We start from the raw sequence: 16,541 nt of genomic DNA, 5'->3' as shown, positions 1-16,541 counted from the left end.
GTGTGACGTACCAGTTCAGTCATTCTTTTGCACTTCTTGCATGGATGGTAAGCCAGGGATCATCCTCAAATAATTTCCAGTTCCATTTTTGATTGTTCCAAGTTCTCCTGCAATCACTGGTATTGTAACCGTCTTGAGATGCCACATCTTTTCAATTTCAGTTAGCAAATATTTATATTTTCTGAGCATATAAAATTTTTTGCCGAAATATTATGATTACAAGGTATGCGCACGTCAATCAATAAACATACTTTCTCGTTTTGGTCTTCACAACAATATTTGGTTTATTTGCTTTGATGATCTGGTCTGTATGTAATAGAAAGTCCTAAAGAATCGTTACATTTTCTCCCTGTTACAGCATCAGGGTGATGTTTGTACCATTTGTGTGCAGTTTTGATTTCATAATGCTGACATGTTAACCAGTGCAGATACTGGCCAACTCTGTCATATCTTCATTTAAACTCTATAGGTGCAAAACACCCAGTGATTTACATCCAGAAATTAGGTAGTCCGTTGTTTCAATCCCATCGTTGCAATATCGGTACTTTGGATCTACTCCATTTTTCATCAGATTGGCTAGGTAGTTACGGGTCATTAAACTCTGATCTTGAACAGCTAAGTTAAAGCCTTTACTCTCTGCCTTTAGCCCTGAGCTCCGTAGTGACTGATGGGTGTGCTTCTGGCCTACATCAGCATGTTTGCTATGGGCCACATATTTGCCATGTAGAGGTCTTTGTTCCTATCAGTCAATTCTCCAAACATTTTTTTTCCTTTGCCATTGATTTCACCTTCTTCGCAACATCAGTTGCCGCACTTTCATCATGCAGTTCAACCCGGGTTGAACAGCATTATGTAAGTGCATGGACTCACTAGCAATTTTTTTTTTGCTCTCCTTCATGACAGAATGAAGTTTCTTACGTCTCCCGTGGTTTTCAACGAGTTTTAGCATCCAGTCGTTTGATCTTTCAAGATAATTGGTCAATCCAATTGTAGTGGTTTTGTAAGAGATTTCAAATTGGATCAGACCTTGACTTCCTTGGGCTCTGAGAAGGTAAAGACGATCTGCATCTGCCTTTAGATGGTGCATCTTATTGCAAGTCAGCATCTTACGGATTTTCCTGTCAGTTTTCTTTATTTCGCTGATATTCCAGTTCAACACTTTGAAATTATAAATAACACCTGGAACTGCTAACGAATTTGATTAACACCTTGTTACGTGCATTTAACTCAGATTTCAGGACTGCTCTAACATTCTTTTCTGATGCTTTCTTTCGTGCTTGCATGCTGAATGCCAGAGCCCCCATTTATTCCAAGGAGTTTGTAAGTTTGTTCCTGCTCAAGTTCTTTTATAACTGTGTCAGCATCTAACACCGCTGAATATGAGGTCTCCAATTTCCCTTTCTGAAGAGACCTTGACAAATTGTTGTTGTTGTTGTTGTTGATTTTGGTGTTAGTGTTGTTGTTGTTGTTGTTGTTGATGATGATGATGATGATGATGATGATGCTGTTGTTATTCATATCGACTCAACAGATTAGACTGGTGGAAAATAAAAGAATCCTAACATCGGTCTACAACAAGTAGCCTTAAGTGCCAAGCACCCTCCTATTGTGTTACAGCAAGTAACCTTAGATACCAAGAATCCTCCTAAGTATCCTAGCTGTCCCTAATAATACTGTTTTCTGCTTATTTCCTCTATCCGTCTGTTCAGATCTTTAGGGGTAGTTCCCAATGCACCGATAACTACTTGGATACATTTTACCTGCAATTTCCATAGTCTCTGTAATTCAATGGTTAGGTACTTTGCTATTCTTTTCTGTACTCACATTAATGTTTTCATCACTTGGTACTGTAAAGTCAATTATCTGGCACTTTCTATTCTCTTTATCTACTACTACCAAATCAGGCCTTCTAGCTTCTATTACTCTGTCAGTCTAAATGTTAAAATCTCACAACATCTTGTATTTCTTACTTTCTCGTACTTTACTAGGTTCATGTTCATACCATTTATCAGTATGTTCAAATCTTAGCTCTCTGCATAGCTTCCAGTGGATTGCTCTCCCTAGGTTGTCATGTCTTTTCTTGCATTCTTTCTGTGCCAACATGCTACATTCACTTACTGTATGAGTAACGCTTTCCTCTTTTGATTTGCATAATCTACATTGGGAATCTACTTGGCTTTTGTCTATCTTGGCACTTATCCAATAAATTTTCTTCACTATAACCTACATAAAAGTTTACATCTACTCTAGTTAACTCCACGCAGTCTTCTATTGATATTAACCCTCTTCCGCGTTCCTTTCTAGGTAGTTATAATCTTGCTACTTCTGCCTTTGGGTGGAGTCCTCCATTCATATTGAATTCCTTCCTAGTTCTTCTGTCTAGCTTTGCTAATTCAGTTTTTGTCCAATCTACAAAAGCTACCGAGTATCTAAGTAATGATACTTTCCAAGTATTTACAATCTTCACTAGATTCGGACCATTTAGATTTGACTTCATTAGCTTCCTCACCCTTTTGATGTACTTCTCAATTTTCGCTTTCGTTTCTGTAGTTAGTATTCTGTCAGATTCTACTACTCCTAAATGCTTATAACTCTCTCCTCTTTCAATGATTTTAGTATCTGCTCATCTGGTAATTGGATGCCTTCGCTGTTGACTACCTGTCCCCCTTCTCACGACAAATATTGCACGCTTATCTATGCCAAATTCCATGCCTATATCTTAGAGTCTGTATTAAGGAATTTATCTTTTTCTTATTCATACTAAAAAGCTTCATATCATCCATGTAGAGCAAATGGTTAATTTTTCCATTACTATTTCTGAACAGATACCCTGCTCTTGCCTACCTTAATACTAAACTGAGGAGCATCAAACATAAGACAAATATTAAAGGGGACAGCGAGCCTCCTTGGAAAATTCCTCTCTTCATATTAACGTTCCATAAGAGTGTGACGCTGAGTAGAGATCTACTTTCTGTTTCTTCATACTAAAGCTAATTAATTTTCTTAGGTTGTCTGCTATACTGAATATACCCAAACATTCACTTATCCATGAGTGTGGGATCATGTCATAGGCTTTCCTATAATCTATCCATGCCATTGTTAGATTTTTCTTTCTAGCTTTTACTTCATTTAGAACTGCTTTGTCTATGTATAAGAGACCATTCGTTCCTCAAACCTTCTTCCTGTAACCTTTCTGTTCTTCCGGTAGTAAATTCAGGTTTTCAAAGTACTCGTAAATGCTTTCTAAAAGCATTTATGTTACCAGTTTCCACACTAATGGTAAGCATGTGATTGGTCCATAGTCGCTAGCTGTATTACCCTAGCTCTTATCCTTCATAATGATTATTGTCCTCCCTATAGTCATCCAATCTGGCCTTATTCTTCCATTAAGGCAATCCTGAGGTTGTTCCATCAGCCTCCCATGTAAACTACTAAATTTCATTAGCCAGTACCCTTGAATTAAATCTGGTCCTGGGCCCTTCCAATTCGGCATTTTTCCTAACACTACTCATTAATGCTTTAGTTAATCTTAGATCTGGCTGCTTCCCACTCATTACTTCTTCCCTCACTTTCTTTAACCATACTGCAACTCCATTATGATTGACTGGTTTATCCCAAATATTACTCCAGAACCTTGTAGCTTCTTCTGCATTAAGTTTCTCATCTTCAGTATTTCTTTCTCCACTATTTGATTATAAAATATCATCTGTTCCGTCTCAAATAATTTAATCTGTTGATACTGATCTATTTTCTTCTGTTATCTGGAGAGCTTACCTGCTACTGCTACGATACACTGTTTCAGCTCTTCTATTATTGCCCCAAATCCTTTCTCTTGACTATCTTTCCTCGAGGCAAGATTTGCCTCTTGTACCTCTAACTTGTTTGTTTTCCAGGCTTCTATTCTACTCAGATCCTGTCTTAAAATCTTCACTTTATTTTGTAGTCTCCTTTTCCACATTTGCTCTTTTTTTAATCTTTCCCTGTGAGATATCTGATCTTCTGGTGACTAATACTCCCCCTGCATAGATCAATATATTAGTGTCTCCAATAGTTTTATCTATCCTACTGATAACCGAATTTACTTTCCTAGTTATATCTAGCAGTTTCCTTCTGTTAATTCCTTTTAATGCCGGCAATCTTTTTCTTGCTTCTTTACCCATTATTTCCTGCAACTCATCTAAAATCTTTTGATCTTCCTCACTTAAATCACTTAAATCGCCAGTTGTCCTTTCATTATTAGTACTGCTATTATTATTTTCTCTTTTAGGTTCTTTGGTTTGAACTGTATTTTTTATGTTGTTTGTTTTTCCTACTGCCCGGTCTTTCTTTTGCAGTTCTTTTTTAATCTCTTCTACCTCCACTTCTGTCATCCACTTCTTCTCCTAATAACATTAGCTTGATCAACTAATCTCTGCTCGGTCACTTTAAACATGTCCATCTCTACCCAAACTGTTAACATCCGTTTTCTATAGCCCCTTCTTTTAGGTTCACTTTCCTGTTTTCTTCGCAGGTCCCCTTCTTCCTCCTTGCTCTGTTATCTGCTGATGCTCTATTAGGATAACAGCTGTGATCAGTCTGCATCTTTACTGGACCACTGCCGAGCGAGAGGCCTTCCCTTAAAGGTCTAGCTTAATTTTCGCTGTTACAACCAGTGTGCTTCGGAAACTCTTGTCTCTCATAAACTGAGGTAAGGTAACGTTTATCATCATCATCATCATCATCAACATCATCATTATCATCATCATCATTATTATTATTATTATTATTATTATTATTATTATTATTATTATTATTGAGTGAGAGAGCAGGGCATGCCATCAAAGTGACACTAGAGTGAAATATATGAAGTCCAGTTGCTGAGCTGAGACCCCCTTCGGTCATGACTGACCATGGGATTGAACCTAGAAAGTTAACCTCCCTGGCACAAGTCCGGGCAAAGATGTTCTATGGAAGACCAGCAGTCACCCATGCATACCGGCCTCCACTCTCCACGCCACTAGTGTTATCCAAGAGAAAGGAAAAGGCCGATACAGCTTAGCACCTGTGACGTCACAACTCATTTCTACACCTGAGTAAACTGAAGCAACGTGAAATAAAGTGTCTTGCTCAAGAACACAACGCGCAGTCCGGTCCAGGATTCGAACTCACAACCTCACGATCGTAAGCTCGACGTTCTAACCACTGAGCCATGCGCCTTCACTATGAAGCCCAGTATACCCATCGTAACTACTTGTCTGATAAGAACACACAATGCACATGCATCACAACCATATGTGTGCGACATGGTGATCTCATATGAAGATAAACAGCGCATGACTTTGTAGGTGGAGCCCAGTTAGAATTTTCTTCAGGCCGAGTAGCTCAAAAGGTCTCTGAATAAGATTTGTTTAAGGATGATGAATGAAACACCCAGAGATGAATTATCTATGCCCCAAAGAATTCCTCTCAACACATGGCTATGATGCTCCTCTACTACTTTTGCTCGTGATCAGAGATGCACATATCGTCAGCCACCAAGGGACATGCTCAACTGGTTAAGGTCAAACAACTGACAAGTAAATCTGTGGTATTGAGCAGAATATTTGCTGTAGCCCATCTTTTATACGAAGACAAAACAATTTACATGATAACACTTCTAATCAGTTAAGATCATGGCATTATTGTTGTTGTTGTTATTGTTTTTATGGCCGCCAGCTTGACACGCCACGCTCGACCTTGCTCCGTAGATTTTGTAAGGAAAAACACATAATATACTTATTTGTACCCTTGAAGTTTGTACCATCGTTGACAATAAGTAAATTGCTGTCGACTGATGAGTTTTTTTTCCTGTTTGGTCCTGGTTTGGGTGACAGGTCAATTGAATTAAAATTTTAGTCAAAAGTCTGTTTCGTTTTTCCCATCAATATGGAGAAAACACAACAGGATACGGTGACGCTCATATGTGAGAGAGGGAGAGAGAGTGAGGAGCGTCACCAAACGTCAATAAGAGAGAGTGCGAGAGCAGCAGGCTATGGTGCGCTAGCTCCAAAAACAAACTACAGATCTGTTTTTGTCGATAAAATGCAGAAAATGACAAGAGGGTCAATTCTTTCAAGAAAGATCTCTTAGAGGATCTTTGGAAAAACAACGGCTCCAGTTTCAACAACATTTTTCGAAACAGAAACAATACCTTCGAAAATATAAATAATGACCCTTTCGTTAATGAAGCGGCGTACGATTTCAGCACAACAACAACAATAACAGAAGCAGCAGCAGCAACAAGAACAACAGCCGAGATGGCAAACAACTATAAGAACGACGAGGGAACTGAGCAACAAGCCTGTGCAACGACTTGGAATAGCACTAAACTAGTGCTACCAAGTCCTCTCTATTTTGCTCTTCAGAGAATAAAATTCTCTGAAGAGCAAAATAGAAATGCCAGACAGCTAGTCGAGCGAGATGGGCTAGCTGTCAAACTAAACATCCCCATAGACACTATCCAAGGTACGCTGCGTCGCATAGGAAGAAGAAGAGAGACGCCAGGACTCAAATACAAAAAGTATTAGGCTACGTCTGGAACCTAAAGGAATATATGCAGAGAGGAAGGGGCTACGGGAAGTGATATTCCAAATAGAGGAGGAAGCTAAATCTTACTCTCTCAAGCTCCTCAAAAGTGAGGAGCTATTGCTGGTTCCCTTCTACTGCACCCAGAGACTGGCCAAAATAATCATACAACAGGTGCCGCCAGAAATATCCATTCCTTGGGTAATTGCTGCGAACACAATAGGCATCGAGGAAAACTCGAAAATCCTCGAAGTCTGTCAAACTAAAAAGGAGAACTGGTCCGGGATGACGATAGAAATCCTCATCCAAACAACCCAAAAGAAGGTGGATTTCATCCCAGACCAGATCCATCTTCCTGGAAGCAGCATTATTCCAGTCACAGTAGATGGAAGGAAGGCAAAGTGCCACATTTGCCTTTCAATAACTCATCTAAAAGTCTTCTTCCCTAGACTGAGGGGAAAAGAGAGCCGGGCAAACTAACAGTAGAAAGGAATAGAGTAGAGGTAGAGCTAGTCAGGAAGTTAGATGAGGCTTTAAGAAAAAGCATCGCGACCGACGTGCTCGCAGCGAGACGGCACTCGACCAATTCTTCAACTCGAAACGCGAAGGTTGCATGGTCAGAGCTAAAGCCCGTGCTCTTAGAAACGAAGAGACGAAAGCCGTTCAGTGGGCCCGAATTACAGAGGCACGACGTGGAAATAAATCCACAATCCGATCCTTGCCGGACCACGGCGAGCAAATGATAATTGATCCGAGGTAGATATGTCAGGTTTTTCAGCAGCGCTTCACTCAACTGTTCGGGAGTGGCGGTGAGCCGGGTCGCAGGATGGATTTCACGTCCTACCTCGACAGGATACTACGGCTCTCGATGACAGAGCGCTGCAAAGGGCCAATAACAGCCTTTGTAATACAGGAAGCAATGACAAGCTGCACGAGGAGTAAATCACCTGGTTTGAATGGTCTGCCCTACGAGCTTACATGCCAGACTTGTTCAGCGACCTCTTGGCAAACATTCACTGCAACTGGCAACAGAATGGGAGGATTCTCAGTGTTGTGAACCGAGGAGCGGTGACGGTACTGAGAAAAGAACCGAACAAGGAAGACTGTATAGACAACTTTCGACTCATAACTCACGGTTAGCGCTTGTCGTCAGTGATCTGGTTCAGGAGGCGCAGATATATGTGATCCCGAAAAGATCCATCCACGACAGCCTCCACTTCATGTGATACACCATTGAGAAAGTGGCTAAAAAACCTGGTAGGGTGGGGCCCTGATCAATTTAGATTAATCTAAAGCTTGCGATAGGGTCGACCATCTATACTTGGTGGCAGTCCTCAAGGCAGCCGGTTCCGAACCCGTATTCAGAGGCTGCATCGTTGCAATGCACAGTGACATCTGTTCAGTAGTCAGAAGGAACGGTCACCTCTCAGAACTGTCCAACATCATGCGCTCAGTCCAGCAAGGTTGCCCCCTCTCGTCCCTCTTGTATGTACTGACTCTCGAGCCACTACTACACAAACTGGAAAGGTTGAGGGGCGTCCCACTTGACCTAGAATGTGGGAGATGTGCTTCGACATAAGTCGACAACGTCACCGTAATGGTGTCGGAAAATAAACACATGGAAATGGTCAGCACCGCTCTCAGACACTACGAGGCGGTTTCAGGAGCGATGATTAACAAGGAAAAGTCAGTGGGATTGCGGTTCGGCATCGTTGGACGCTGGACGGACGGATTGGTTAAACTGCTCAGGGTCTGGTTTGGTCCGGACATCCAGATGGACAAAAATTAGGACGATGTAACGAGCAGGGTTACTACTCTTACCCAGAAATTGGCCAAGGGGAAGCTATCCCTAAAAGGTCGAGCAGAGGTGCTAATAACGCGTACATGGCATCCGTCATCTACTACCGTTTGACCGTCGTGCCTTGTCCCGGCCACCGTCTGATTACATTAGAACATATATTCTTACGCTTCTTGTGGAAGGGTCGCGTTCCGATGGTCAGGCGGTCTATCTGCTGTCAACACCCGCTGTGTGGTGGCCAGGGCATGCCGGAGTTGATAATGTGCAAACATGAGCTGAGGCTGCGACATCTCCAGCGCTTCCTTGACGGCCATTCGCCAGACACGTATTTCCCCAGCTGGTCTCTTTAACGGAACTGCAGTTCTGGATCAAACAGAGACCGAGAGAAAGCATTTGGAAAGTGTAATGACTTCAAGCCTTCAGCCAATCGGACACTGCGGTAGGTGGTACGTCCACTTTAACTTTCTGTAGAGTATTAGCGGGGGGGGGGGGGGGAATGTGGCGACGTTCTTGGGAAGACCTTGGGTGTCGAAGAAGATCAGCTAGCCGCTCTTTTCCGGAAAACTTTCGGCCCGGGACCGATGGATAATTTCCAAAAATCTCTGGACTGGCAGTACTGCCGGGAAGATTTGTCTGTTCGATATAAGCTTAACAGGCACGGAAGTGTCGTCAGTCGAGCATGTCTGAGATGCACGCAGGGCGACGAGACGGTCCTGCATGCACTCGTCTACTGCCCAGCATTGCTGACCTGTGGGTTATGTCGAACACCTGCTATCGGATCCGGCTGTCAACTGAATTTACTGTGAAGACTGCCCCGCCGCCTTCCTTTAACCGAGAAGCGCAGGCTGTGTTTATATGCCTGATGGCCATGGCGAAAGAGGTTGTATGGTGGACGAGATTGAAGGGATTGAAGACAAACACTTTTCTCTTTGGCCAATCCCAGATCAACTTCTTCAAGTTTCACTTGAAAAGGAAATTAAGGATAGAAAGGGAAGTGTTGTTTTCTAGCCAGTTTGCTGAAAGGTGAATGAAACTGGTGAGAATGGTGCGAGTGAACGGGCCTGCCCATAGCATACGCCTATAATTGGAGAAAGGGAAAGAAAAAGGAGACACTTGTCTCGAAAGTCAGGGCACCCATGGTTTTTGTGAGGTTTTTCCATGAGCAGCCCTCGAACGTCTCTTCTCTATTGAAGATTACATATTATTCTTTTACTCATTTACTTGTTTCAGTCATTTGACTGCGGCCATGCTGGAGCACCGCCTTTAGTCGAGCAAATCGACCCCAGGACTTATTCTTTGGAAGCCTAGTACCTTTTCTATCGGTTCCTTTTGCAGAACCGCTAGGTTACAGGGGGCGTAAACACACCAGTATCGGTTGTCAAGCGATGTCGAGAGGACAAATACAGACACAGAAACATATACACACATACATAATATATATATATATATATATATATATATATATATATATATATATATATATATATATATATATATATATATTTTCATATATACGACGGGCTTCTTTCAGTTTCCGTCTACCAAATCCACTCACAAGGCTTTGGTTGCCCCGAGGCTATAGTAGAAGACAATTGGCCAATGTGCCACGCAATGGGACTGAACTCAGAACCATGTGGTTCGTATGCATGCTACTTACCATACAGCCACTCCTGCACCTAATTACTGAATTTTTTTTCATCCGTTATGTTAAACTTGTTAACACGCAAAACCCTCACAACTACACACACACACACACACACACACACACACACACACACACACACACACACACACACACACACACACACAAACACACAAACATACATACATACACACACATTCTTTGTTTTGTCCTCTAATGTCCATAATGTTTTTCTTAATATAAACCCTTTGTGATTAATAAAGAAATCATCATCATCATCATCATCATCATCATCATCATCATCATCATCATCATCATCATCATCATCATCATCATCATCATCATCATCATTATTATTATTATTATTATTATTATTATCATTATTATTAATGTGACGAGCTGGCAGAATCGTTAACACGCCGGGCAAAATGCTTAGCGGGATTTCGCCCGTCCTTACGTTCTGAGTTCAAATTCCGCCGAGGCCGACTTTGTCTTTCGGGGTTGATAAATTACGTACCAGTGAAGCACTAAGGTCGATGAATCGACTAGTCCCCCCACAAATATGAGGCTTTGTGTCTCCTGTAGAAAGGGTTATTATTATTATTATTATTATTATTTTATGAACAAAATAATGAATTCAATTGTTACCTCTTGAAGTTGTGTATAAACAGCTAAAAGTGATAGGATATGTAATTTATATATAATGTATATATACTGAAAATGTGATTTACTTTATCTTGAAGAACAGCAACATCGACAACAACAGTAACAACAGTTGTCAGAAAGTTTGTAACTGTACAGAAAAAAAAACTAGAGGAAAGGGACCAGCCGTTAAAATAATTAAAATAATCTTAAATGAAATTTTAAAAATAAAGATAATTTTATATGGATTCGAGCGATTTTCGTATCGTTATTAAATTCGTTAAAATTCTCTTAAAGTTAATAGAATCGTCATTTTATGGCTTTTCGAAGTAATAAATTACCATATAATATTTGTTTAAAGATTTTATTTTTTCTGCTTTAAAAGTGAATTTTGAAAAAAAAATGGATAAATGCTTAATATAGTGTCGGTCACATGTTACCAAACATTTCACGCCAGTGATGTAAATATTTATTATTCATTATTTTGACAAATTTATGAACGTGCTTTCCATTTATTGAAAACCAATTTTTGGTTGGTTTTGGTTTATTTGTTTTTGCTTTCTTTTAGGTTCTTTTTTTTTTGTTGTTGTTTTTTGTTAATATCGAGTTCTTCTAAATTAAATTAATTTTCTTTTCTAACTTTTCAAAAGAATCCAAAAATCCAGAAAGTGCTTTCTTCTGCATTAGTTTTCTATGCATGAAACTATTTTGATGGAAATTCTCCGATCTGAAAAGTGTTTCATTTTTATTTGGAACGTTCTTAGTTATTGCTTATATTGGGAGCGACACTACAATAGTCTCTCTTATTCTATACAAGTGTGGCATTTAACCTCTGATTGACAATGCTTCTCACGTAACCACTATTTATTTTATTACCACCTAGTTTAGGAGGTGTGTTATTAATTTTTACCCTAGTCATTATTTGTCCCAGTTAAATTGTTATCAGTATAATTTTTTTTTTTTACTTGAGACTGTAAAAATAAACATCGGGGGTCGGTGTTTCAAAGTCAAAAATAACTCGAATACAACCAAATTGGCCTAGCACTTTTCGGCTTGCTCTCGGAATGTTCTTTCCAGTTCATATCTCTTTAATGATCTGCATGTGTATATCACTGATTTTGCCCCTGGTCTTGGATTTGCAGAAGCATTGTAAGTAAAACCTCTCTTCCACCACATCTGTTGGTAAATGCTTGGACTTCTACTGATGTTTTTCTTTTATTAATGCAGTCATTGCTTATTACTGATGTGGTGTCAGTTGTTCCATTGCTACTACAACTACAGTTTGTTGCTACGGGATTGGAGGTGGGTGAATGACATTGGTAATGAATTCCTCGCTTTCGCTGAAGATTTTGTGTGTCTGGTAGAGGTATTACTATCGCTGTTTGCTGCTGTTTGGCATACTGTCGCAGCTGGTGCTATTTTTCTAACTGTACTGTTGTTGTTGTTGTTGTTGTTGTTGTTGTTGTTGTTGTTGTTGTTGTTGTTAGTGATATTGCTGATTATTAGTGAAACTGCAGCATTGTGTGGTGGGGAATGACACTTTTCCCTTAAAAATTGTCTCTCACATATGTGCCCACCTAACATGCCGGCAAGCTCAAAAGCAAGGCCAAACTACCGACGACAAGCACCGACATTTTCACTCAAACCTTGACAACAATCTTAAACTCTGTGTTTAACAGAGTAAAGGGTAGAAAAGTCCCTTGAACATCCCCATTGTCGACATATTTTCTCAGCAGTGTCATCGTATCCCGGCTAACAGTTCTAGGAATTCTCCCATTTTACTGCTAGTTACGGTAGACGTCTGTCAAGAGACAGCCAAGCAAGTCCGACATGAACTCACCGGGTGATTTGTGCAATCGCTTATCGCCTCCCGTATTTCAGCAGCTATCATCGGCCTTTCGCAGAACCTTGCGTTTGCTGCCGACAGCCGCAGCAGGCCGTCTAGTTACAAACTAAAATCCGCTGTTGTCATTGACCCATCTGTCTCCCCAAACAGCCGCACGGAGTGCTGCTGGAAAGCCACACACATCTGCTCGAAACCGAATAGCAAGCTTCCGTCTCGATCCGTCAAAGACCCGATAGTGGTTTCGTTACCACGTCGCGCCTCCACCGTTCGGGCCCATCGGACGGTTTTAATTCCCTCGTGTTTTGCCTCAAAAAAGTGGTCAAGAGCCATTCTAGCCACTGGCATGTCGGTCGCAATTCCTTTACTAATCACCTCTTATAGTTTGCTAACTAGTTCTCTCTGTAATCTATTTCTCTCTGTTGCTAGCTCTTTGCTAAACACTATAGATTCTGCTCCAATCTTCCTCTTCAGGACGTTCCACCACCTGTTGTTGAAGATTTCCCCCGTCAATTGCCGCTCATCTAGCTCGCTAATACGGTCCCTGTAGTCTTTACGTCTTTGTAGTCATTGCGTCCCAGTAGTCATTGCGTTCAACAGCAAGTAACTGGCTCCCTGTCTACGGGGCCTATCTAAATCGATTGTGCAGGTCATAAATTTGTAATCTGTAAAGCCGATCAATTTGAATTGTGGACACCCTACCTTGTACTTATCTGCTGACTTAACAAATACTCTATCTACATACGATCTGGATGACCCGTTATGGTTGCTCCATGTCCACGCTGGCATATCAGAGAAATCCAGTAGATACCTGTCAAACAGCTGGAAGTTTCTGAATAGATTTCCGAGGTTTTGCACCCACTTTTGCTATACATTAACTCTCCCACGTTCTTTCTGTGCGTCCAAAATACAATGCCAGTCCCCCACTAGTACTAAAGTGCGAGACGTTCCCAAGAAAGTTTCTTGACGTCTGAAAAAATATGACTTTCCAGTCCATGTCGGGACGTAAGGTACACCTCTGTCGAAAGGTACACCTCTGTTATTCACATCTAGGACCACCAACCTACCATCGAGGTCCAAGAAGATAGCCCGTACTTTGAGAGCTAAAGATTTTCAGAATAGCACTGCTAAACTGCCACCCGCTCCTGACAGACTACAAAATGAAAATGTCTCAAAGTTGTCGAAAATGGAAACTAGCACATGCCCTCAGGAAATCCCGAACATTTACTCTAAGTACAGCCATTTAGTTTAGAGAAAAGTGAATGAAGTTACTTGCCTTCGTTTTCGTGGATGACTGTTGAAACAGCCTTCTTTTTGGCTGAGGAAGAATGAGGAAAGGTTTCTCCAGTAAGCTTTTGTGGGGTTGCTTACTAAGCCCTCCGATTTCCTGGGAGAATTTCTTTTATATCCAGACACGTATTCGCATTCTGTCCGATGGTGTTTACGAGAGAAGTTGAGCAAAACCTTCCCCACTTGTCATAATGTTTTTACTGCTAATTACTTCCTCAGTCAATTCAATGTTGCTCTTTTGAACAACAGTGAAATCGATAAAGAAAATAAGTACACGAGTGAGTAAGTTGCTGTTCATTCTGTTGTTCGGGCGTTTCATTTTGTTTTCGTGATTTTTATTCGTTTGTGGTTGTGAGCGTTTGTAAAAGTTAGTTTTCTTGATGTGATGAAGGTGTTGGTGTTGGTGTTGTTGCTTTTAGTATTAGACTTTGTAGAAGATTTTTTTTATACGGCTGTCATTGTCTTATCCCCTTCATTTTGAGCCGGCCTCTATTTCTTTGAGTTTGAGTCTTCCTCTTATCCTCGACAAAGGCCTTTTGGTGCGATTTCAGCTGAAATCAGATTTTCATCTGAAAATGCCTTCAAGATGTGTGGCCCTTCAGTGCTGCACATATATAAAGGAAAACAGTATGGGACAGCAGTTGATATACGTAGGGGCTAGCAAGGAGCCAGAAGAATAGCAATAATTACTTGAATGTCCCAGACCTTTATAATGATTCCCTATTATATGAGTAAACGGTTTACTCGAATTCGACTCAAGAACGTACTGGTTCATCGATGTATGGCATGAATCTTAAACCATTCTGAAGGAGCATGGAGATACTGTGGAGCTCAAGACCACTCCACAACTCAACAGGTCTAAAATTCATATGGAATTTCAGATACTGGTTTTTCCAGAAGAAATAAATTTAAGTTTCCTCTCTCTGTGACAAACTTATTCATACACAATGGCTTTTTGCTCAGAGTTAGTTTTTGTCAGGTGGTTTTTCAATATCATGTTTGTACTGGATTGCCTTACCTTTCAGATCTTGTACCGAATGCACTGTTCACTGGCTAGCTGTCCTCAAAAAAGGTAAATAGTTGTTGTCGTGATTTTTATGTTGTTATTACTGTTGTTGTTGTTGCTACTGCTGCTGTCTTCTAGACAGTTTTTGTTACTACTATTGTTGTCGATGTTAATGTTAATGACTACATTCTTGTTATCGTTTTCGCTCTTGTTGTTGTTTATTGTTGTTGTTGTTGTTGTTGTTGTTGTTGTTGTTGTTGTTGTTGTTGTTGTTGTTGTTGTTATTGTTGTTGTTGTTGTTGTTGTTGCTGCTGCTGCTGCTGTTGTTGCTGCTGCTGTTGCTGCTGCTGTTTCTGCTATTGTGCATATTGTTGTTTTTGTCATTATTGTTGTTGTCACTGTCGTTTCTAGTTTCAGGAAACACTCAAAAGCAGCACATACCAGTCATAAACTCAAATATTACTAGACCCAATAACCCCAAAACTGTCACACCCAATAATCGACACAGCATTAACCATCTCATGACTAAAATCAAGACTTTTCAGTAAATCAGCAACAATTTATCAACAATAAAAAAAGCCTGATTTCTGTTCCTTGTATCAGGCTGGTCTAGCATTTACACAAGTCAGACCACCCACCCCATTCGTCTCTTCACCTCTCGTCATCTTTGCTGTGTTCAACCACCCTCAGGTCCTGCACTAACAATTATTCGCAGTACTTCTTCCCCAGCACATTGTCTCTCTGTAATCTTCTGCCTGTTCTTTTTCTCTACGGAGATTGAGCAGCACCAATTTAAGTGAAATATTGGCAGTATGAACTTTCAGGAATGTTCAAGAGCTGGCTAGAATTTCCTAGAACTTTCATATACTTTTTAGAATTTTCAAGAAATTTCAGTAATATAAATAGTAATATAAATATAAGGACGTTAACAAGTGGATAAGTCTATCTTCTAAGATACTGCTAGAACCTGGCAGATACATTTTACCGTTTTTATTGCCAATTTATGAAATCAAAAGTGAAAAACTACTCTGCGGCAGCATTCACTAAAATGTATGAGATCTACAAGGAATATTTCGGCATGCTGGCCGGGGATCAAGACCAACTCTAAGGAACACATTTTACCAGCGAGCGTTGAAGTACAGTTTTTAGTTGTTTCTATAGTGGAATTTTTATATTAAAAAATGTTTTAGAATTTCAAAAGTTTAAATTTTTTTCTAACTTTCCAATGTTATAAAAAAAAATATCCGATATAAAATATGTTGCGAGAACGTTTTATATCAAGTGTGAAATAAATTCTTTTTCCTTCATGACAGTTTTATTTTGTTCTTTCATAGAATAATAAAGAGGAGAAATGAGAAAAATGGAGTTCGCTATCCCTTGGATTTGATGAGTATTCCTTGACCTCTCTAGTAATTATTACTTCTGTATGGGTAACCCTTATATATGTCGGGCTGGCAAGAATGCATTTGCTATTATATATCTAAACTTTTCATCTGTCATCGCCTTGGTTCCACACTGCATTGAACTTTAAAATGTACAGCTAAAAAATTATTCAAAGATGAGTCGTTGACAAATTTTTATGAGAATGATCAGAAAATATATAAAATGAATGGAGCCAAATAAAGAAATATGCGCTCATAGTAATTTGTTAATGGGAAGAAAGAAACTTTTAGATGAAATGCTAATAAAGTAAAGATTGATTTTATGTTTTGATCATTAAGTTAATATAGTAAAAGATGGTAAGTTATTTAAATCAAAGTTCTAGATGTATATGATC

The sequence above is a fragment of the Octopus bimaculoides genome, chromosome Z, assembly GCF_046866305.1.
Source record: "Octopus bimaculoides isolate indiv1 chromosome Z, ASM4686630v1, whole genome shotgun sequence".
In the NCBI taxonomy this organism is placed as follows: domain Eukaryota; kingdom Metazoa; phylum Mollusca; class Cephalopoda; order Octopoda; family Octopodidae; genus Octopus; species Octopus bimaculoides.
The sequence above is the reverse complement of the archived record's forward strand: the minus strand, read 5'-3'. Positions refer to the sequence as shown.